The following is a 24114-nucleotide window of genomic DNA, read 5'->3' on the forward strand; positions in this document are numbered from 1 at the left end:
AGAGGCTGCTCCAAAAATAATGGAGTTCTCCTCCCTGTGCTTCGTAGCAATTTCATACTCACAGGAAAAGAAAGAGTTGGGCTTACTATCTACTGTATATTTCATTGAGATTCCACTACATTTCACTGCCTCCTCTTTCATCCCTTCCATCTTTCATGTTGGCACTGAATTATGTTGAAAGTGACTGGCAGATAACGAAAAAAAAAAAAAAACACAGCACTGGTGCTGAAAATTGGTCGTTAGCCTGCCAGAGCCTAGCCAATCACCAGGCTACATTTCCATCGTGGCTCTGGCACATCGCCATCGCTCGAGGTCCCATGATGCCAAGTGTATGTAGTGGACTCCGCCCTCCTCCTCAGTACTGTAGTCTGACAGGCTTTTACATGCACACAACAAAGGCCAGATCCGTGTCCCACCATGCCTTTCATCACGTCCATCAGAGGGCCAAGCATAGTGTGGGGAGGAAGGGCAGAGGCGTACCCAGGCCGTACCCGCCCGGATGGGGGGAGGGGGAGGGTTCCAGTAGCATGCAGCAGCACCCCTGCAGGGTTGGTCTAATGCCCTCAAAGAGAATAGCCGAGTGATCACAGGTGCGCTCCACTGCTAATGAGGCTAGCGGTATGCTACTCACTCCAGCCCTCCCTTCCTGGAAAGCAGGCAGGTCACCGGCAAACCCTCGCCTAATGAGAATTATCCAATGCTCTCAGCTCTAATCTTTTATTTCCATTAGATTTTAATGGGTCTGGGTTGGACCAGGCAGAAGCATAACTGACTGCAGAGCCACCACTGTGAATCTTGTGTCGCAGCTTGAGTGGTTTTGATCATGTCAGAGTGCGAGGCAGCGAAAACGCATCCTAGGGGAAGATTTAGCAGCTAGTGAGAGAGGAGTGGAAAGGAGGATACAGTAAAGGAAATTCTCATGCCTAAAACTCTGGACCAAGGTTCATGTTTTTGTTATTCGGTATTCCATTGTATTGATTCTAATCTAGTGACGTGGGTCATTTTAATAGATGCGTATCAACTATTTTTAATCCGAATGCAGTTCTACTCTGAGGAGAGTTCTCAGAAGGTAAATTAAAGATTGTGGTGAAGTCTACAGTATGAAAAAAGCATGAAAAAAATAACATAATATCTAAGGGCATTTCTAAGGAGGGTTTTTCTTCTTGGTTTAGTTTGTTTTCACACAGGCACAAACCTAAATGCACCAAAATGTGCCCCAACAAACCATGCAAGCACAGGGACTTTTTTGATTGGTCAGAGCTGTCTAACACAGGAGCAAGAAAATAAATATTGCACCAAGTTCCAGTGTTCCAGACGCAACAAAGCGGTGAGTGCTGCACATAGTGAGAGCAGCAGCAGAGCTGGTAATGTTTAGTAGTTGTAGTAATTATCTGGCTAATATATCAGGTTAAACTGCACCTGAACAGTAGGTTAGCTAAATGCGAAGGGTATGTTTGATAGTTGGGTCGGATCGTGGTCAGATCAAGATCTCATCACAAACTAACCACTTCTGGATTTCATTTGGAACTAGACTGAGACCACCTCCTCTCACAGGGTTTCAGTGCAGAGGTTTTGGTCCACACCTAAGTGTGATTACTCTCTTTCTTTTTGATTTAAAACAAACGTAATAGTTTAAAAATCCCCACAAAACAATGTAGGTGGGAATGCACATTAAGAAATGAAATGGAGCATCACTTCACTGTCTCACAGCTTAGCCTATAAACAACAGAGCTGTTAGCATTCTGTCTTCTCATATTAACTCAATGAACCCTGAGGTGAAAGCAACCAGAGGAAAGGTGCTAGGATGCTTTTTAAACACAGAGTTTGCTTGGCGCCCACACCGCTGTGAACTTTTGCCCCCTCAAGCACTGTACACACACTAAGACTGGAGGCCTGAGGCCCCAGATGTATTCACAACAAACCACTCGTGTTTCTCTTTACAACACAGTCTTAACCAAAGAAAAGACAAACACTGTCTCTGTCCCAAAAAAAACCCCAAGTACTAAGCCCAGTTATATTACCCTGTTAGGGCAAAATCATGCAGAGTGACACTGCAAAAGTGTTTCCAAAATGGTAAAAAGAAAAGAAGGGTCACAATGTTTACTCAGTTCTCTTAATCTTCAATCTAGGTCCTTCCATGTGACGGAGGTAATAACATCAACAGTACTTGACTTGGTGTACGAGAACATGTGCGAGGGCACGGACCTTGAGGGAGACTACTGTTTTGGCTGCCTGAAGGAAACTGCAGGATCAGGGATGTAAGTTGAAAATAGCATTTAATGACAGCAATAATAACAGTATTGTGAGACGAAGATAACATTTGAAGACGGGAAATAGAGGTCGAGCCAGTGTAACAGAGGAACACAGCTGCAAACACTGGAAGAGACCCTCTGCTTCCCAAGTAAAAGACAGACGCAGCTGGTGGAGGGGAGACGGCCCCCGTTCACAGCTGTTCCCAGAACCTGTGCAGTGATTTGTAGGGGTCGGTTGGGGCTAGAGAGAAAGCAAGAGGAGGCACGACCACACATTGTGATTGACAAACGCAAGTCCTGCGATTCCGCCTGCTGCTGTGTTCTTGCACGGACCAAAGCTAAAGATTTTCTTTCACCGTGATCTACAAGTCCTGCTTATGGCACTGCTATCACGGAATCCGGAACTGCCTGATATGCCTGTTGGGACAAACAGAGCAGGTGCTTAATGCTACAGGGATGCCAATTTGGCACAGCTTGGCCATTTTCCAAAACTACTATTTCCCGCTAGCTTGCGGTCTGTTGAATTCCACAGTGCTCAGAATGTGAAGCTTAAGCCATGGGACTATATTATTATCAATTATTAATCATTACATATATTAACCTTAGAGACTTTTTATGGAGTACATAACTATAGCAGTGTGTAAATTGGCCCTTACATTGTTATGAGGTGTTATCTTGTGAGTGAGGCTGAACACTGGCTAGTGTGCTGTGAATTAACAGAGTTTGAGGTGGATGTGAAAAAAAATTGAATTAGATGTGTTTTAAAACATGAAGAGAAGGGAGTCTCCTGGACTAAAGATTAGATCCACTGTTTTATCATGATTGATTGAACAAAAGTGTTCTATCTGCATAATGTTTTCTTTTATAACAAATAAATTAATAAATCACTGTTTTAGTTTTAGTTAATATATACCAAAATAATACACATTTTTAAACAGCCACATATACTTTTTTACATATTCTTGCACACATGCATATTTTTATTTATGACTTGTATGGTATGGTATGGTGAGAAATGGTGTAATGACCAAAAAGATGGTTTGATGCCACAGAGGTTAATGAACATTTAAGAACATTATGCTAGTTCTGTTCTTCTCTATTACAGATATAAATATACAATATATACACTTAAGTAGGTGTGTACTGTGTATAAATATGTCTAACACTAAACCTAATGCAAAAACAACTCATTTCCTGCTCTCTTATAAACCACTTTGATGTTCCTACCTTTTAATTTAAGTGTTTAACTTAATTGCCAGAACAAAGTAAAGGAAGTGAAAAATCCTATTCAGAGAAGGTAAAGGAATGAAAGCAAGCAGAATTTATTCTACAAGCTTTTTCTGAACACAGTCCAGATACACACAATTTTGAAAGTAACTGCTTCCGTCTGTCACCTTCACTGTTCCAGACTCCATGCCGGTTCTTTCTTTCTGGAGGGAACGTCAAAACTGGGACTGTTTTTATTTTTTTTTTTGCCCAGTTGCCCCCGGACGATCCGCTCTACATACTTTGATACACAAGTGATCTTTTAACAGTGTCTAATATTGAGGGAGAGGAGGAGGAGCTGCTTGATCTTTAAGTATCTCTTTGAAAACACAGAGTTCAAAGATAAAGACCAATCGCCTTGATCTGTGGGCCAAGGCGACCCTAAAGGAAAACACTTCATTAGTCTTCGACGCAGACTGACAGAAATCCCTTTGTTCCAGCATGAAAGCTAAACAATAGAATTTGTAAGATATCTGGTACTGCTATCAGTTATGGTTATGCCACTATGCCACTCGTTTTAGCTGTAAATGAATGAGCTCAGATAATTTTCTGACATTTGACCCAGTTACAGAAGCACAGTCATATTTCCTATTAAGCAATAATCCCGTTTAATGAGGTTAGAATCCTGTACTAATAATAATAATAAAGGGTTTGGAAACAATTTGGGCTTTTTTGTTTTTTTGAACTTGAACTTTCAGACATTCCTTTACAGCTGGAATGATGTCTGTAATACAGAGATCCTTTACACATAAAACAATGCCTGTAAGACAAATCTTTGAAATAACAGGGCACTGTAGACAGATCTGTGTCATTCTCAGCTTGGCCTGTGAGAAGCAAAATCTGGCGGGCACTTTGTCAAAGAATTCCTTCTGTGAAGTCCCGCCAGTTCATTTAGGCTCCATCAATCCCAGCGTGGACTGCTCTCGCCACCCTGCTGCACTGGAGCAAGTCCAGGATGCTGTTTGGGAATCTACTGAAATCTTAAAGAGAGGTTTCTTCTTCTTCTCCCCTCAAGGCAATACTCCACTCAGCAAGACGTCTGGAATCTGGATGTCGTTGGACACTCCCATACAATCGTACAATGTGTTATGATGCACTGTCAATGCAGTTAATGCCAGCGGCTCACTGCAGACAGTCAGCTAAATCATCTTGATCAAGCCTGTCATTAAATTAGGAATGTTTTGCCCCTGGAAATCAGGAAATGGGATACCTAAGAATTCTCTACTCGGGAAATGATTTACTGGAAAGAATTCAAATCATGCAGCAAGAATGGGAAGATGCAAATATGACTGTGAAAATGATGAAATGAAGCAACAGGTTTTGCCAAGACTCCCCTGCAGTAAATTAACAGTTACTCTGTCTAAGGCTATGTAAAGGTGAGGATGTTTTATTTGGGTGTGAGTGTATATTTTTGCGTGATGTGTAGGATACTGATGATACTTTACTTACTATACGAAATCTAAACTGTGTTTAAATTGATGTAGATGAAACAGCCAGAAAACAAATCAGATCTAAACCACATTTGGAGTCGGTTTGACATGCACTTAAGATCAGATTTGTTCGGATGCATCTCGGTCTGGACGCTTCCGACACTCCAACCAGATTTCACTGTCCCACAAGTATAAGCACTAATGACAGCATAGTCCACTTGTACAGTCTTTTCCATAGACTCTGTGTTGACTGGATGCAGAAGTATAATGCAGCCTAGAGGCCACGCAAAACTACAGCACGGAACACTGCAGTATATACCAGACTCTTCCCACACAGAATTTTTCAGTTGCAACATAAAAGTTCTAGACCGTGACTTAACAGGGTGACTGTGTGGAGGGGCGAAATGATGCACATCTACCTTTTCTTCTAAGTATAAAATCCACAACACACAACACCAGCATAGCAACTGGCACCTACAACATTTCTACAGAACCCATTCAGATCGGTTTGTGATGTCCGTATCACGTGCACATAACAGTGCAGACATTTATCTTTTTTCTCAAATTCAAGAGAAGCAGCATTTAGGATAGCTGTCTTTAGGTGGAATTGGACAGCATCAAGACAACATATCACTGTTGCTCTGTTGACTGTCCTTTTCATATTTAATCCCACCAGTATTATGGTCTTTCTTGTAGAAACTCAGATATGTTATTTCTATAATTTAACTTTTCATTAGCCTGCTATGTTATCTCTGCCTGTCAATACTGCAGTTCCTGCCGTCAGCTGCAACAGCAGATGCCAATCAGTTGGGGGTGGGGCAGACCTGCTGTGTTGTAGCTCCTCCCACCCTGCAGGAGGGGCTGCTGAGTCACCTTCCACCAACCTGTTGACTTCTTATATATTTAGGCCAGCAATACAGCTATACGTGTTAAACCAAACTGATTAAACTTCACCTAAAACTGCGTCCCAAAATATAAGTTTCATGGATGTTCCACTGTCTTTGTCCCTTTAAAATAAACTGGAGCAGACCTGCTAGCATGCTAACACCTCACATCACATCTCATAAAGATGATCTTGGCAAACTACTGCTTAGTGACCGCAAGTGGCACAGATTACTGGTTTCTGGCTGTGACACTTCTGGGAACATTCATAATTTACAGCTAATCGTTACAGATAATCGTGGACATCATGGAGGGTGTTCAATAAAATCAATACGTGGTATTACCCAGAGAATTCACAGCTTGCTAGGGTTTTCTGGATGATTTATTCATAGAGGTGAAAGAATGCTTGATCCAAAGTGTGATTGTGTGGAATACATTATTCCTGAAGTGAGAGTAAGAGTGCTGATGATAATCCAGGTCTTATTGACAGAAACTACAAAATAAGTTAAACTAAGTTCAATTCAATTCATACACAGCGCACCTCTAAATATGAGACCCTTGCTAAATAAGCGCCAATGATAAAGCATAGGTTTAAAAAAGGTTAGGGCCATATGAAAGTCCCAAATTCTGTTTTATTTTTCTATCATGGCACTGTATTTATAGAACTTAATTTCTATTCATAACTCAAGAATACACAAGACTAAACTGTAGAAAAGGTATACCTATCCATTTATAGTGTAATTGAAGAGATTTGCTCCATAAAAAGGCAGAAGCATTGGTGTGCACCATTTATAAATAAATGAAATACACCCATGCCAAATGTTTTCACTTAAAGGTCAAATGTATAAAACTGAGCAAAGGTGTACAATAATGTTTCTCAGCTCTTAAGGATTGCTTTCTTTGTTCAATGTTTTTGTTTCTTAGTCAATTGTACTTTTTTGAAAGTTCTGAATTCTGCAGTTAACACAGATGCAGTTCTTTGATGTGAACCAAAAGCTTGTTTCTTTATGTGCATAGAACAAATGCAGTGTAATAAGCTCAGATGCAGCGTTTTTAGAAATGTTCTAATCTTCACACTGCGGACCCTAAAAGATTCACTTAATTAAAGAAGTTGAAGTGGTCATTTTCATTAAACAATGACACTGCTGCCAAGAATACGTTTCTTTCTGTCCCTATCTTCAAATGTATCTTTGATAAATGACAGAGAAGGAGTTCTAAATCGAGAGAAGTACAGCTGGTAGGATTTTATCACAGTAAGCTATCTTTAAGTCCATACCATCTGTGTTGACATTTTTATGATGAATAGTTGGTTTATTCATTCCGGGGAATGCATGAAGAAGCTCTGTGAGTGATCAAAGAGGACAAGGAATAAGACACAAGACACAGTAAGCCCCCTCACTCCACTGAGAGGAAGTATGGCTCATAGGGGCCAGGAAGAAAGACAGTTACAGAGTACATACAATATTTCACCAGGATTTCTCTGTTTAGCTGTGATGGAACTTTTCCAACAAAGGACTGTGAGGTTTTAAGATTGAACAAAGGCCTCTGATAAGTCTCAAAATGTCTTAAGGTCATAACCTTTGGAATAGACAGCCTGAAGTACATGAGGAAGGATGTTAACTCAATACTGTGTTTTCCAGTGGATTTAATTCATTATTCTCCTCCTACATTGGTAGTTATAAAACTGACTCCGGATGTTTTTAGTACAAACTTCTGAGCTACACTTGAAGAGAGCACACTTAGTTTTAATGAAAGGGAAAACAAGCAAAGCTGGAAGAAAGATGAGTCTCAATACAGTAAAATCACCCCGAAGAACATTTGCTCAATTTTAATCTCAGATATGAAGCTTTATCTTCTAAAGGATGAAGAATGTAAGCCTCCAGTATCTGTAACGCCATCTGTACTGTGGTGCTTTTTCCTGCTCTCTTATTTATTGAAGTCTAAATGATCGTCCAAATATTTCGGGTTTCAGGTTCAACAGTAGTCACTCATTCTGAGGCATTCTCATCTCATCATCTCAGCTGATGAGTGGAATTTCAGTCATCCAGATTTAAGACTGTACTTTTGTGAAAATAATGTTATTATGCTATTAACTAAGCTAATGCTCATGATTCACAGCAGTTACAATTTTTTAATTGTCTGACTTTCAGTTTAACATTGTCAGATTATTAAATCAAAGGTTAGAATGATGTTCACTTAGGCCCAATCCCATTTCCCTCCCATTTTCCCTCCCTTGGCCCTACCCCTTACCCCTATGTTTTATACGTGCACACCTAGAGGTAGGGAGTCCCAATTCTTGTTACATTTGAGGGGAAGAGTTAAGTGTTAGGGTTACACGGACCATCAAACAGAAAATCACTGTAAAAATAACAATAGCCATTAATTTACCACAGTTTAATGTGTAGGTTTAATGTTTCATGGTCAAATATAAAGCAAATCACTAGTAGTTCGCCTTGGTAGCTGGCTAGCTAGCTAAATTTCCCGTTCCCCCTTAAATCGTGCAACAGCTGCATCATTTAAGGTGGAACAGAAAAACAAAATAAAATAAAAGCTAATTTCATCTTCCCATCACAGAGGCATTAAGGATTGGACAATTCTAATTAATTGTTGGACGACCTGCCCCCTTTCTGAAGACATACAATACCCTTAAGTTAACTGGTTGAGCAGCAGCTAGGTTGCTGAACTTGAGCTCTCCACTGCTATCACATCAGCCCTGCAGGTTCACCTACCAGTTCTTAAAGGATCTTCACAATTCTTAGGGGGGAGGATTTCAGCCCTTCCCTGTGTTACTCTGCTCCTAGGGGAAGGGTTATACTTGAAAACAAGTGGTAGGTGTACAAAAGAGTAATTAAATTGGGCCTAAATCTACGACCCTGAAAGTAAACAAAATTTTGTATTTTATAATTTGTTCAGTTTAAAAGAACGCATGTTTTTATGGAAGCCATCTAAACACTACTCCCTGTACCCCTGTAATACCCTGTACAGTCTGAAAAATGTAAATACCACCCAATCCTAACAAGCACACTCTGAGATATATACTTTTTTCTACAACTAGGAAATCAGCCAATGTTCTAAAGCACACCCCTCTAAATATCTTGATGTTTTCTAGATTTTTAAACCTGGCAGATCTTTTTCTAGCAGTCCTAGGCTGACTATAAAACCATTTGTGTCTCTGACGAGCAAAACCCCAAACTCTTATGGCAACTTTCATGAGGCAGGCCATAAATTTGGCCCAGCAGGGACAGGCGGGGGCGTGTGAGAGTGTCTGTGTAAGCTAACACTTGTGGGCCAAGGGGTTAAAAACTAAAGACATCGGGCATAAATAAAAGAACCACCAAGAAGGCTCCCAGCGCCATAAAAAGGAGTGCCTTGGTGTCTGTATAATTTGTGAGCCACGGGATACGCTCCAAATGGTTCTTTCATTCACCCTAAAGCAAGATTTACCTAACGTTTCAGTCCATTAAAAACTCTTTTCAGCTCAATTCAGTCTAGGTTTTTCACACTTTGAGCAGAATGACTGGTCTAAAGTATTCTGTTGATTCTCACTTAAAACTCCAGTGGTACCTCTTTTTTTATTTGAACAGCTTTACTTGACCATTACAAAGAAAAGATGAGTTGTTTTTGTTGTGTTATTTGTGTGTGCTGTCCAGGTCAACCAGAGAGGGATGGGTTCCTCATAAGGTTTCTTCCTCTTAGTATAAGGAAGTTTTTCCTGGCCACTGTTGCGGCCACAACCTTGCCACTGTGCATAAGAGGCTTGGATACGTATCTCTGTAAAGCTGCTATGTGACAACATTTGTTGTTAAAAGTGCTAAATAAATAAATACATTGGAATTTAATTAAATTTAGATTTAATAATGCTAATATATTTGTATCATTGGATTGTTTGCAGAGAAACAATTTTTAGCCTAACTTTATGTGAATCTGTCAACAGAAATGCCATAGGTCAATGTTTTATAGTTTGGTAATTCCCTCAGATAAATATTTGACTTAGCTACTTAGCTTTACCCGAATCTGAGTTCGACATTACCATCATCTCTAAATGTGCTTAAGAGATGACTAATTCCTATCTATCTTCAGCGCTCTAAAGGTCCACACAAAGGTTTACTTTAAGGCCAACTGTCATGGGAGAGTCATGACACCTGGCAGCTGACAAGTACAATATCTGCTTGTCTGTAATCTTTTTTCATTAAAAAGGGTTACATCTTATCCATGTCAACAGTCTTTTGATTTCATTTCATCTTAGCCTTGCTCAACATGAGCAGATTCATTTACAAGAGCCCTGCTTGTGTAAGAACCCTCCTGCAGAGGCCCAGCAGCAGACTGAGGTTAAGTATCTTGCTCAAGGGCACTGCTAGGATGGTCAACTTTATATTTGTTTCGTTTTGATGCCCTAGAGAAGCCAAGCCTACAGTCTATCATCAGCTTGAGGAATCCAAGCATCTTTATTTTTACACACATATTATGTCAATCATACGTAAAATGGCTAAAATAAGTAATCTAATGATGTTTTACTTGGTACACACACTTCGAATGACAGTTTTCGTTTATTTTCAAAAGCCTGATAGATTACCCACAATGGTAATGAAGGTAATAGGGAGGAATGAGAGTAACACATACAAAATATAATAAGTCCCATGTGAGGAATTTGGCCAGGTGTCTCGCATTTCGACTGTTAACACTGCCTGTCTCTCATGTATAAATGGGACCTTACCTCATATTAACAAAGCGTACTGTATTTATACACCCCACATAAATTTTAAAGGGAGGTTTTGCAGTCATGACTGCCATTTTTCCAAAAACCAACAATACAATTGTGTTAGTTGGGCACATTCCACAACTTAAAACTGCTTCCCCACAAACATTATCCCAGACCTCAATGGAAAATGTTCTGTTCATAATGTACCAAGTAACTTGGCCAAAAGAAAATTATCATTTTTGGAAATGCTTGGAAGGAAACCCACTGAGTGAGATGTGGGTAAAGCAATGATGGTGGAGCTGACCTGGTGTGGTAACATATTAACTGTGAATAAAATGTGTCCAAAGGAGCTGACACGGTATAATTTGGTCCATTGTTGTATAGAGTTTCACAGTCTGAAGTCCTGCTATGCTTCCTATGCAATCCAATGGCACTCCACACTTCAGTAGGTTTAGTTTTCAGACACAACTGATTAATTGTCATTTAATTATGTGGTTTGTTAGAGCAGATAAATCAACACATTAAATTGTAGAGCTCCAGAACAAGAGAGAAGCATACTGATATTTCTAAAGTCAATCATAACACGTTTTCCTTCTATAACACAAACAAACATTTCAGCTTTTTGCTACCATCAATGCTCCTCAACATCTCTAAACCCAGTCCTTTTTAAAACCCAAACTAATTGTTAAGTTTTTGTTTAGCCTATTTTATTCATTAAAAGATAATGTTTTATAATAACATTTTCCCTCTATAACATGATATGTTTGTGCTGGATTAAAATGGGCAAAATTTGTATCAGATATATTTTTTAGATCCAGTCGATACAATATAATTTCGTTGATACAGTATAAATGGCACAACCTGTGGTGCACATCACAACGCACTGGCACTGCCAGGCTATAGAAACCTATTGTGTTCTGCTAACAACTAACTATGCGATGCCATTGGTTTTTTATAGATGAATTAATCACTGTTTTCTGCTTACGTTATTAACTCATCGTACAGTATACAGGCATTACTTTAATCATTTTTGCTGACCTCAATATTGCTTATTGTTTTTTTTTGTTTTTTTTATTAAGGAGAGCACATTAACAAGAATGAGCCAGTATATCATCTTTGTTTATATAATACTGTTTGTCCATTTATTTATGTTGACTTTATTTCTCTAGGATATTAAAACAAGTTTACTTTCCAATTTATCAATAACTGAATTTTCTTAATGATTATGAGTTCTATAATTTTAGAAAGGTGCAATTATATTATAATGAAATTATGTTATAATAACATCATTCAGTGGCAATAAGTGGTCACAAAATGGCACTTATATTATCACAATATTTTCTGGGACAATATATATTTTTACAACTCACAGTGTTAATTTGCCACTGATAGTGTTGACTTAACATGGGCAAATTTGCTATGTACAAACTGTAAAGCCAATAAAGGGTTTTAGCTTTTTAGAATGATCAGAGAATAATACAGTTCTTCCATTTTCTTCTGGGCAGAAAAGCCTAGGCAAAAAACTGAACCAAATAGAGATGTCTGTTTGTTTTGGATTACACCCAGTGATTTTAACAATCATTCCATTAGGAATCCTTCACGTTGCTTCACAACATACAGACAGAGGTTGGGGACAAGCTGGCACAAAGGACTGGGTTCCTGCAACAGCAGTGTAATCGGGGCAGTCTGTGTGCAGTGTGGGGGTAGACACATGAATATGCATGGGCATATGTACACTCATATCTATGTACTGGATCTGACATTACACACTCATTGAGGTTGATTATGAGGTCCACTGGGATCATGTGAGTGAGTGGGGAGAGGGATGGCAGTGGCAGAATATTGGCACCAAGCCCTGGACAGCGAGTTCTGATAGAGGTTGTCTTTGTACCAGTTTTCTAATTTACCTGAAACTAAATAGCACACAGTAATTTACCAGTGTTACAATAACACTGTTAGCACTAAATTAACAGTGTTAGTGAGTGCTAAAATGTAACATTCACTTTGTTAATTTATCGCTAACAGTGTTGATTTAACCCTGGCAAATCTGCTGTGCAGGTTAGGAGTTCCCCTTAAAATACAAGGAAGAGTCAGCTAGCACCAGATCATGATTACATTACAATTAAGAATGTCCCAGACCATTTTTCACAGTTTGGAAGGCCAATCATGAGCAGTGCCCTGAATACTAGGAGGGTAAGGATTAGCACATGCCTCCTCCCACACATATGAAGATAGCCTCTGCCTCTTTTCAGAGTGCTCACACTGGTGCAGTATTTCTAGAAAGGAAATCCCCAGCTCCAATACATCGGCCAACAGAGGCCTGTGCTGAGTAACATCACACTAGGAGTGATGTGGAGAGGGGGCACCATCTACCCAACAAGAGCCAAGCAAGGCTCTCTCGGACTCTGGCTGCTGATGCCGAAGCAGTGTGACCCAGGATTAAAATCAGTGACTCTCAGATCACATATGGTAGAAAGTGCATCTGTCCACTATACCGCTCCTGATGTAATTTTTTCATATTTAAATAAATGATAGGTGTGTAACTACAAGATGAGAGATACCTGTTTTTAAATTTGCTCTTTCTGTGTTGCCCCTTTATCTAGATATCACATCTCTTGTTGTTTTATTTTTTGAATAATAGACATATAATTAATAACTATGTGATTCCTTATTCAACGCACACAATTATATTAGTAATATATAAGTAGTTTAGCAAAACAGCAGTAATATGACTAGATATCTAAGGGTATTCTCTGAGTGAAGAAGCATTCCTGTTTGGCCGTGGTTTTGGATAGTGAAACCTTATCCATAGTCAGTGCAAAAAGATATCCCCTCTGCCAAGGGTAAAGTATGTGGACTTCCCCCCCCTGTGGGTCCAAAGAACCCATGCCAGCTTCTTGCAAGGATGAGCAACGACATGTAAAGCAGCCACACTCTTTGAACTTGCGGGGGCTTGCTCCACTCTCTTGAAAGGCCAACCTCAAACATGATGAAGCTCAAAGAGAGAAGGGCAGACTGTTTATGTGGTTTGGGGTGACATTTAGTAATTTGACATTTTAGAGAAAGGGAATGCTGTGTTTACCTGAGAGGTTGGCTCTGCAGAGGAGCAAGTTCTTGTCCAATATTTACTGGCCTGTGTAAACTCTGTGCTGTCTCTCGGGCCAAGAGAATATCACTTGCACACACAGTGGACTGCTGCTAAGAACATATGGTAATTTATTCCGAGCCAAGGTCTCATATGTGCTTTCGAAAATGACACAAAATGCTTAAAAATGAAAATGTAAAGATCTGGAATGCAACCACAGACAGAGAAATAGTAACTTAGTAATAAGTTAAAGTTAAAAAAAGGTGTAAAGTGACAACAAAAGGCATAGAAAGGCATAAGATGTGAACATATCACAGGACAATGAGAGGCACGCTTTGGGTGCGGCAGGTTGTGGGGTATCTTGAGACCTTGAGTGATTAGAGAGGGACTTAAATTTATATGCTGACAGCTTCTTTGTTGTAAAAGGACACTCTGAGTCGAGACAAGGCTCATCAAATGTGACACACACTCCACATTGAATTTCAAAACAACTGAAATCCACCCTGTGCCTTTCAAAGGAATAATGAGTAGTGCATGCTTATATCCATGCGCTTCCATACATTCCAGAGCCCTGTGGCTAGTGAATGGGAATAATCTGCCTTGTAATATGGTTATGGCATGTCAACAGCAAGAGTTTTGAAGCAAGAGTTTGGCAGAAAAGTCCCCTTACCCCAATGAGGCTCAGATCAGTTTGTGTCTTTTGTTGTGCATTAGTGTTAGCTATCAAGTAATAGAAGTTCTGCTAATCAGCACTTGAAAAAAAATGTAAAATATTCTTCAAAAGGCTGTTGTGTGGGTTTATGCAACACCTTCAGTTCTACTTGTTTTGGCTGATTCAGCATGCTGTGGCTGATCAGCAGCACTCGAGGTAAGGGGAAACTGACTGACTGTGATTCCTCTCATTGTTTACAATATACTGCTGCGAAGAAAGTCTGTTTTGCAATGTTTCTCAGTGCATCCACTGCTATATATCCACTGTCTGCTGGAATCTCTGCGAAATCAATAATGTTACAATGCAACAAACTAAACTAAACTACATGAAGGGCCTGAGGCCCCCAGCCCCCTCAGAGTGGCAGCATGGGCTCCCAGCCAAGTGCTGAGGTGGAATGGGGGGTGGGGGGTATTCGGCCATGAGAGAAAGCAGTGGGAGGAGGCTTGTGAAGCAGTGGAGGATAGAGTAGACTGGCAGACTAGGGCACTACAAATGTAGAAGATGATTTCTGTAACCTGGGGGAGCCTCGTGTACACATAGATATACACAAACACACACTTCTACACACCCATGCTGAACAGAGTGGAATGAGATGGGCACCAGGTGTGAGCAGCAGTCTTACCAAAAAGAAAGAGGAAGAACAGAGAAGTAAAGAAAAAGAAGCACCGGAGGGTAAAAGAGAAGACAAGGCTGAGTGATAAGGAAAAAACATAAAATCATAATCATTGTTCGCTACATACATACAAATAGACCTGTCACAATAGCATTTTTTGTGGACGATATATCATCTCAGAAGTTATTGCAATAAACGATATTGTCTTTTTAAGACCATTTAAATATCACTGATATTTATACAAAGCATTTATATCCTATTAAATACAACAAAATTTAAAATAATCATACATTGGGAAATGTATACTCTTTTTATTACCTACTGCAGTTCACACTGTGCATATGAAGTTGCAGTTATTCAAGATTTATTTTACATAATTTCTGGCTAAAATACTGTTCTCTGTTATATATATGTGAACAAACATTCAAATAAACACAATAGACAATATTACAATTATCAAATATTATTGAGGTAGTGTCAATTTATTGTTTGATAAGTTGATAATGTTGTTATTGTGACAGGTCTACATACAAATTAGTGCTATAATTTCTGCTGCTGTACCATTTTAGAAATTATTATTTAGAAATACAAAACTCTGAAAAGAGCTTTTAATATGAAATGAAAGCTAGATGGAGACAATGGCAAAAACAAGTCTTCTTCTCTCTATATATGCAAGAGCGAGAGAGAGTTAAGGAAGCTAAGAAGAGGAGAGAAAAGAGAAGGCTAGTGGAAACTAGCTAATGTTAAATTAGATAGATTTTAAAGTAGAAAAAATGTCAGTGCATGTCAACACATGCCAACCCACACAGGTGCTTCATGACTGAGCACTGCCCAATTCCTCTGTGCACCACATTGCACCACACAGCATTAAACGAAAGCCATATTGAGACAACAGCAAGCCACAGTAAAACATGTGTGAGTGAAATTTACACAGAAAAAGACAAAACAAACGCTAAGGTGTCAGCTAATGTTACAGTCCTAGTCCTGTACAGCTCGTATCTTTTCAGCTGGAAACAGAAATCAGTTTGTATGGGGACAAAGAACTGAGTAAACTGATACTAAGCAGCATAAGTAATGCTGAATGCTTTATTTAATGTAATTGATGAGAGTATAGAGTAAAATTTAATTTAAACCTGACATATTGTATTTGGGGAGAAGTTGGGGACTGCTAAAAAACAAGAAGCCACACTAATAACACCACAAACAATTTCTTGTGCATCAACTTATCAAACAAATATTGTATTTTTTATGATATATATAATCATGATATTTAGTGTTGTGGTACATAATCTATGCTAAATTGCGAAACCCTAATTTACAGGCTCTGTAATTGCTCTAAAAATGCCCACAATAAGCTTTAAATGATGTACTGTGATTTATCAAACTAACAATACCATACTGTCATATCTCCTGCCCCTAGCTGAGAGCAAAAGGATAAAGGTGATTTAGGGTGGGTCCTAGAGATGATATCTCAAGGTTTTTTAAACCCCCCCTCACAATGCTGGGATTTCTGCCAGATCCCAGATCAGTCTGCTGCCAGATTCAGACACAACGACTTGCCCCAGATGGGACCTACCAAAACTGATTGGCGCTTTAATGCGGCATATTGGAAAAACGAGTTAAGCTGGTTAAAACCGTAGAGAATAATAATGAGATAAGGCTAAAGCATCACTAGGGACACGACCTGCAAACTTAAGCCTTTTATCAATACATTCAGCTTTGCCTTTTCATTTAAATGCTATTATGAAAAATATGGCACATGACTTGCATCAACAGACTCCACAGTAAGAGGCATATAAAGCCATCCACATTGCATCCAGGAAGGGATAGGCCTGTTTATGTGGCGTAAAATGGATTCAATTTTTCAAATTGCACCAGCTTATTGAGGCAGACAATCAGCGGGCCAATAATAAACACAGAATATTCTCAACAGGACAATCCACTGCAATAAATCCAATTTCATTTCCCTTCCATGCTTTTTAGAAATCCATTGAAGGAGTGGCTCTGCAAGAATGTGGCACATATTTTTTCTCTCTGTTCTGTTTCAATTATATAAAGAGAAGAGGAAGCTGGCACACGTCCATAGCAAATTCTTCACCCCCCTCACTGCTCTTGGACGACTGCTATTCGTTCTTATGCCCAATTACCACGGTCAGTCTTCACGGCTGACCATTGTGTCTTACACCCAGCTCAGCTCAGCTCGGCTCCAACCAGCTCTTCTTTTTGGGCAAAGCTAGCTAGAACTGTGGTCTGCTGGTGTACTGCTGTTGCAAAAAATACAAAAATACAGTTAAAATGTGTAATTTTCCACTGCTTATCCAAAGCTTGAAACCCACTGCTTATCCACATACTACAGCAACTCCAACAGGGATCCCAGGCTGGAACTGAATCAAAAAAGTAGGCCAAAGCCTCCCAAACCCACAGCCCAATGTAGACAGAGTTGATTAAGCTTGTCTAGATCATTCCTCAACAAGGATCCACGCTTGTTTTTCTTCTTCTTTAAGAAAACATCTACTTATTTAAAAGCATTCACTACTCTTACGTGCATAAAAGGCTCATCTGGATTTTGGGGAGAGCTGATAACAATGTTTTCCGCAGATAAAAATCTCAACCTGCTAGCGGAGCCTCGGAGTTAAAAACATCTAGCAGTTATTTTCATGCCATCCAGATCCTTCAAAGCAACATTGCGGTGCGTGGCTCAGAAATCCCAGGCTTATTGTTTAGTCTTTGACTCGGGTGAAGCGGGTGGGTGGCTTGAAGGACTGGGTGTTGGGGCTGTCTGGACACTGTCTCACTTCATCAGAGCTCAGAGGTCTGGGCACAGCAAGCCTCAGGCCTTGCTCAGCCACTCCTGGGATGTGATCAAATGCTCTGCTGAATGAGGAGTGGCATGGCTGACCAGCAGCAAAACACTTAACTTCTGGATGGTTCCGGTCACAGTCAATGGTGAGGGAATGTATTTATAGATTAACTGAATGAAATGGTTTATAGAGAATCCCCAACACCAAGTGTAAACAGCGTAAAAAAAAGATGCACTATATGGACACAAGTATTGGGAGACATTCTCTTAGTCCCATCACCACAGTTGTTTAAAAAATCAAGTCTTTTCTTAATTACTGTAACTTTCCTCCCTTTTACAGTCTCTGTTCATGTGAGACTCTCATACCTCACACTATAATATAATTCTACTCTCTACTCACACACCACAGTGATGTCCTTATAGATATCTAATGTCTCTTGGCTCGAGATTACTATATATTATTATAAAAATAGCAGGAGCAGTTTAACCTTATGGTTAAACTTTGCCATTTATTATGCATGTTTTCTGAACTGTGCTTAGTTAGAGGAGGAAACGTGTGACGAGTAATTAACTAATGAACTAATAAATTAGCTACTAACTAATTTGGTCAATAATTTTAGGTATCAGTTAGTTGTTGCCCCTGTAGAATAGTGCTGTCGATTGCTAAGGTGCAAAGACATGAACGTTCCTAGAACTCTGACTCAATATTTTTTTTTGCCGTTACAAAGTTGATATGCAGAGGGGGGGTTCCATGTTAACAGCTATGTATTAAGAATGGGATATCATGAAATCTCCTGTAGGTGTAATGTGTAGGTGCCTCAAAACTTTTGTCCATACAGTACAGTTAATGTTGAAAGAACACACAGCTTATATTACCAAACATTGCCACAAAGATTCACTACATTTCTGTAAAGACTTGAACCTGACACCTCTAGTGAGGGAAACTAGACATTTGGTCAATTTCTAGCATTTGCCAGAAGCTTTACCTTTCTTTTTAAAACAGAGCTAAAACTATTCACACCCACCCAAATATTTGGGCCAATACTAAGCAATTAAGCCAATCAGTCACACATTACAAGACAGCACCTCAAAGGTCACAACCTAAAGAGAATGCACACGTCTCAAAGGCAAGTGAACAAGAGGCCTTGTGTCTGGCAGACAAGGCCACTGTTAGACTTTCCCTTCCACACTGATTCGAGACCAACGTCGTTTGCATATAGCTGTCATTCAGCGTTGTGGACGAAGCAGCACAGCTGTGCTGTCTGCACTCCACTCATCTGCACCGCTGCATGTTCAGAACGTGAAGAAAGGAGGAAAAACTCAAAGCTGTGTAACCCCAGTAATATCCTCAGTCTGGATCCAGCCAAGAGGCCTTTCTTTAAAGTCAGATGTAATACACAGAATATTTTTTCCTTGTGTGGCTCTAAATGATCCAGATGCTTCAGTAGTAATCATAAATCGATCTGTTAGAGCGGGAGGTATAGAGTAGCTGGCTATATCATAATTTCTGTCTGGAGCAGATAACATTTAGGCCACATTATTTGAATGGTGTGGTGTACGGACCTATATTTTAATGATTAAACAATGACTGACTGGCTTTATTTGCATTTACAAGGACAGCCATTTAGCAGCCAGACCAGGTAAAACTGATACTGTAAACCCTTACAAGACATAACATTTTGGTGTGTATACTGTAACATTTCAATATGTGATAAGCAGGCCATAATAAGGACATTTTTAAAAATGTATGATGTTTTGTTTATTGAAGGGTTGCAAGTAACTATAAACAGATAAAATTCACCATCCAAATAGTATTGGCTGGAGATTTGATAATTAGAAACTTGTTTTTTTATGGTTCTTGACATATTCAACGTAATTTATTGTATCTTCCAATCTTCTATTAAAACCATTCTGTGTTAATTATGCTACTTTTACATTACAGCCTAAAGTGAACTTAACCTAACTTTATACCCTATCAGATATGTTCTCACAGCAAAGTAAAGGTAAAAATGTCAGTGTGAACTTTTCAGACAAATGTAATATTAAATAAAAAGGTAGTGTGAGCATCTTAAAAACCTGACACAGGTTGGTGTGGTGTGGACATGTCGAAGTCAATCTTTTCAAACCAGTCAAAAAATTATATTTTACCCAACTCCTGTAAAAACTATTGTTTAATAAAATAATAAAAGATAGAACTAGTTAAGGTAAAACTAGTTAATATTATTTAGCTGTTGTAATAGAACTCCTACAACTGATATAAACTGGTTGTTGCTGTTTACTTATTGTAACAGGTCTTGTTGTGATACATGTAGTTATCCTGTGCTTTAGAAATAGCGATATCCCATACCATAAAAAGATGACTTCTCAATGCATTGCCCTCTGCTGGAGATTTGGATAATCCTAATTCTGGTAAGAACCAGTCGAAGCAGATTACCTCAGGTCAAGATTAGCCTTCCCGCACAGACAAGCTGCCTATAAGCTGAGTATCCAAACAGAGACTTAAAGTCTATGTTACAGTAAATAACATCAACACAGCTTCAAGCTGTCTCTTTGTATTTACAGTGTCACCATGACCAGCCTAGATAAGAATCCATTCAGCTGGAAAATCACAGCTTGTTCCATTACTTTAAACTGCTATTTTCAAGACAGTGACTCATTTTATCCAACTGATGTGAGGACAGAAAGGCCTATCAGATACACATACTTTTGGGTGGTAGAGGCAGAATCACAGAAAAACAAGGTCCCATATGATGTCAAAGATCTGACCTAAGAACAAATTGGAGTACAAGTTGCCCGTACAAGTTGACCTCGAAACAAGTTGTTGTTAAAATATAATGATATAATGATATAATGATAAAAAAAAAACTCCAGCTGCCAGTGTGCTAACAGTGGGTTTGTGATTTTGAACAAGGCTGGTAAACTTGTTAGCTTTGCGGCAAGCGTCCTTAGGCTATCAGTAAAAAAAAATGTCTCTTCTACGCCAATAAGAACCAGTTTTCGTGCATTGCACATTTTTAAAAAATGTGTCTGTCAAAAAACTGCCCCCTGTAGGCCATACGAGAAAATGTAACTTTTTTTTGTACAACATTTAGAACCCTATTGGCTGAAAGAAAACTCACAGAAATGCTTTCACCACAATGCCAGTGTTCAAAAATGCCAATCCACTGACCATTGTCAAGAGTGTGAGAAAGCAGGGCGAGCGAACTTGGGCAACTACACAGAAGGCGGCCTGATGAAGAACAGCCGACCAATTGTCTCTCCTTCAGTTTGGATCAAAAGCTGCTAGGGAAGGAAGGAAGTAGGGCTGGGCAGTATCCACATTTTTACATATTGCCATACTGTTTCAAAACATTTTCGTGGTATATGGTATAGCCTGTGGGTGGGACCTGTCATTATGTGGTAACCATATCATCTAAATATGGGTTCTTTTACAAACTAAAAATCGTCGGGTAAACCATTACAAATGTTCGCATCAGAAGAGCTTACTTAGCAAATGACTGAGAAAACTTGAGTTTGACTGAAACTTGAATCAGTCAAATTTAATTTTAAAACCCTGCCCTTATTTGGAGACATAATAATTTCAACATTCTGTGATATATGGTATACTATTATACCACCCAGCTCTAAAGGGAATCCAACTTAAAGCATATTTATGTTCAGGGTCATGGAATTATACCTAAGGACGTGAACTTGAATGAGTGAAAGGGTGACAGACACCAGCTCATAAGACACTCCTCTCATGGTCCTTCCAAGCAGTCATTACCGGAACCTTTTGGCGTAGTCCTATTAATGGCCTCATTTCATCCATGAGTGGCTAAGCTCTCAGATATAAACCCAGAGACAATTTCGCTCTCATTGTCTCCCTCCTGCGGTTTGAAAAAAGCAGTCTGTATTTGCATTCCCATTAGTTAGGGAATTAATTCCAAAATGGCATGACGCTGTCCAAAGATAAAGCTTTCATTGTTGGCCCTTAGGTGTAAAGCAATTAAAAGGAAATCTTAATTATTGCTGGAGTTCGGTGAGTTAAAATTGAACAGGTGTAGTTCTGGGATGAGGCGACTGATTTATGAATTAATTCATTAGATAGGTTCTGCTCTTCAGTGTGGCATCATGCTTCATGAAATAAGTATCAGATCCTGAGACGAGAAGCAGCCTGTGCCACAAACCCAATTACTAAAGTCTGTTTTTATACACTGCCTAAATTGCACAGTGTGAGAGACTGTAATTTGTAAGAATGACAAGGATCAGGTTTGACTTGTGGATAAAAAATAGCCCTCTCAAACGTAGTGAGCAAGGTGACCCCTCTTCTTCAGGGGGGGCCACTATCTAGGGGGGCTGGTGTGTTTTGATGGTCCAGTCAATAATCCCAAAACAGACGGCAGTGGTCTGTCTGGGGGTGGGAGCGGGAGGGAGTGAAGGGGTCCACCAATTAATACAAGGTAAACAGAAGGAAAAACAAGGGCTAGTTAAAAGCCTATGAAGGAGCTGGCGTTCTATTATGACCACAGCGGGTAAAACAGTAGGGAGGGAAGGAATGGTTGTGCAGGAGAACGGGAGGTGTAGGGGACATAAAGGAAGACAGAAGGAAAGAGGGTGTAAGAGCGAGAGAGGAAGAGAGCGGGAGAGAGATAGAGCGATTGCGCGCGAGCGAGAGACAGAGAGAGAACAAAAACAAAGTAGGAGAAAAAAAGGCGCTTGGGGGGGTGTGTAGAGTGGATGGGGAAAAGAGGAGGGGGTGTGGATTAGAAGCTAGTAGTCTAGTCTAGACCCTCAGGAGAATGGTGTTTCTCATCCAGAACCAGCATGAAGTTCAACACCAAACTTCAAAAGACTAGAGGGCGCCTCAGAAGAAAGAAAGATGATGTACGGCCGCCATCAAAGGAGAGAAGTAGACCTAACAATAAAACCGCAATATAATATTAGTGGAAAATCATTTATTGGACTGCTCTGGGCATTTAGGAAGTGTTAAGATGGTATGACTAAAGGCAGCTGCCTTCAAAAAAGAGCAAAAGAAAAAAAAAAACAATAAACTGGACCATAATATTAGTGGAATAGCTTCAATTCACAGCAGAAGAATTAAAGATGTTTGACTAAATGTGTCTTCCTTCTAGATAGTACAAGCAGGAGTAACAATAAACTACAATGTAGTGAAATACCACTCTTTTGACAGATTCTGAGAAGACCACTCACTCCACTGTAGCAAGGTTTGAATTATTTGACCAGCTGTCTCTGATGATTCCTTGCCTGAAGTGTTTGGTTGGGAGAACAGCAGCCTGCCTCTCAGTTTAGGGCTTCACTGTTTCCAACTTCCAGAGATTTTATCAAGGTGAACATACACAGAGGAGCACTTGTCTGGCAGTTCTGGATATAGTGGATGTTACTGGGGGAAATGCAAAGCAGGCGACTGAACACAGAGAAAATCATAAACAATATTTAAAACATAATGAAAAAAACAGCTGAAGATACTGCTAGGTTGGATAACTTACATACAGCTCTGGAAAAAAATAAGAGACCATTTAATGATGATGTTTTTCCTTTATTTTAGCAAATTGAAAACCTATGGAATATAATCAAGAGGAACATGGAATATGAAGAATATGAACTTGTTTTCTTTTCATTATCTAAGGTCTGAAAGCTCTGCATCTTTTTTGTTATTTCAGCCATTTCTCATTTTCTGCAAAATAAATGCTCTAAATAACAATATGTTTATAAACGTATAAATGTTTAGGATATGTTCAAGATACATAACCAACATATTCTTAAAACATACTTTACCCATATTTCATAATCAAAATCTCCTGAAATTCACCCAATTAAACAGGACTAATGGACTGTGCAGTTGGTCAGTGTTAATTAAGCACTGACAATATCCATTATATGTTTAGAAAAGTTTATTCCTATTGCGATAAAAAAAACATCACAATACAATAAAATATCATCATATTACCCAACCCCCTATGCTCAAGTGTTCACCACAGAGTACCTAGCATTAGCTAGGTTAGCTAACTAGCTTTACTAGTTGGTTAGCTAACTAGTTCATTACCTAGCTAAGCTAACTTATATATAAAGATACAGAACAAGTATGCCAATGTTTATTTAACTGTTAGTGTAACATTATGAGTGTCTAAATGTAACATGTATGGTGTTAATTTAACAATAAAAGTGTTGATTTAACAGGGGCAAATGTGCTCTGGCTAATACTGGTAACCTAGTAACTTAACTAGATAGCGCAATTAGCTAACTTAGCTAATTAGCGTTAGCTTGGCTAACTAAATTGTGCCATTTTTACTGTATTATATCAAAACACAGGTTCCCTATATGGTATTGTGAACAATAATGAAAATACAAGGCTATTCTCCTGTCTTTTTAGTCAAA

The 24114-nt window shown here is 39.2% G+C and overlaps 1 protein-coding gene across 2 annotated transcripts in view; it reads right to left on the minus strand.

The window, feature by feature from the left end:
• mcama (melanoma cell adhesion molecule a) overlaps positions 1–24114 on the minus strand; it is a 55444-nt gene that overhangs the window by 30733 nt on the left and 597 nt on the right. The gene's annotated exons all lie outside the window — the stretch shown is intronic.

This window comes from Astyanax mexicanus, chromosome 1 (genome assembly GCF_023375975.1).
Source record: "Astyanax mexicanus isolate ESR-SI-001 chromosome 1, AstMex3_surface, whole genome shotgun sequence".
Lineage (NCBI taxonomy): Eukaryota > Metazoa > Chordata > Actinopteri > Characiformes > Acestrorhamphidae > Astyanax > Astyanax mexicanus.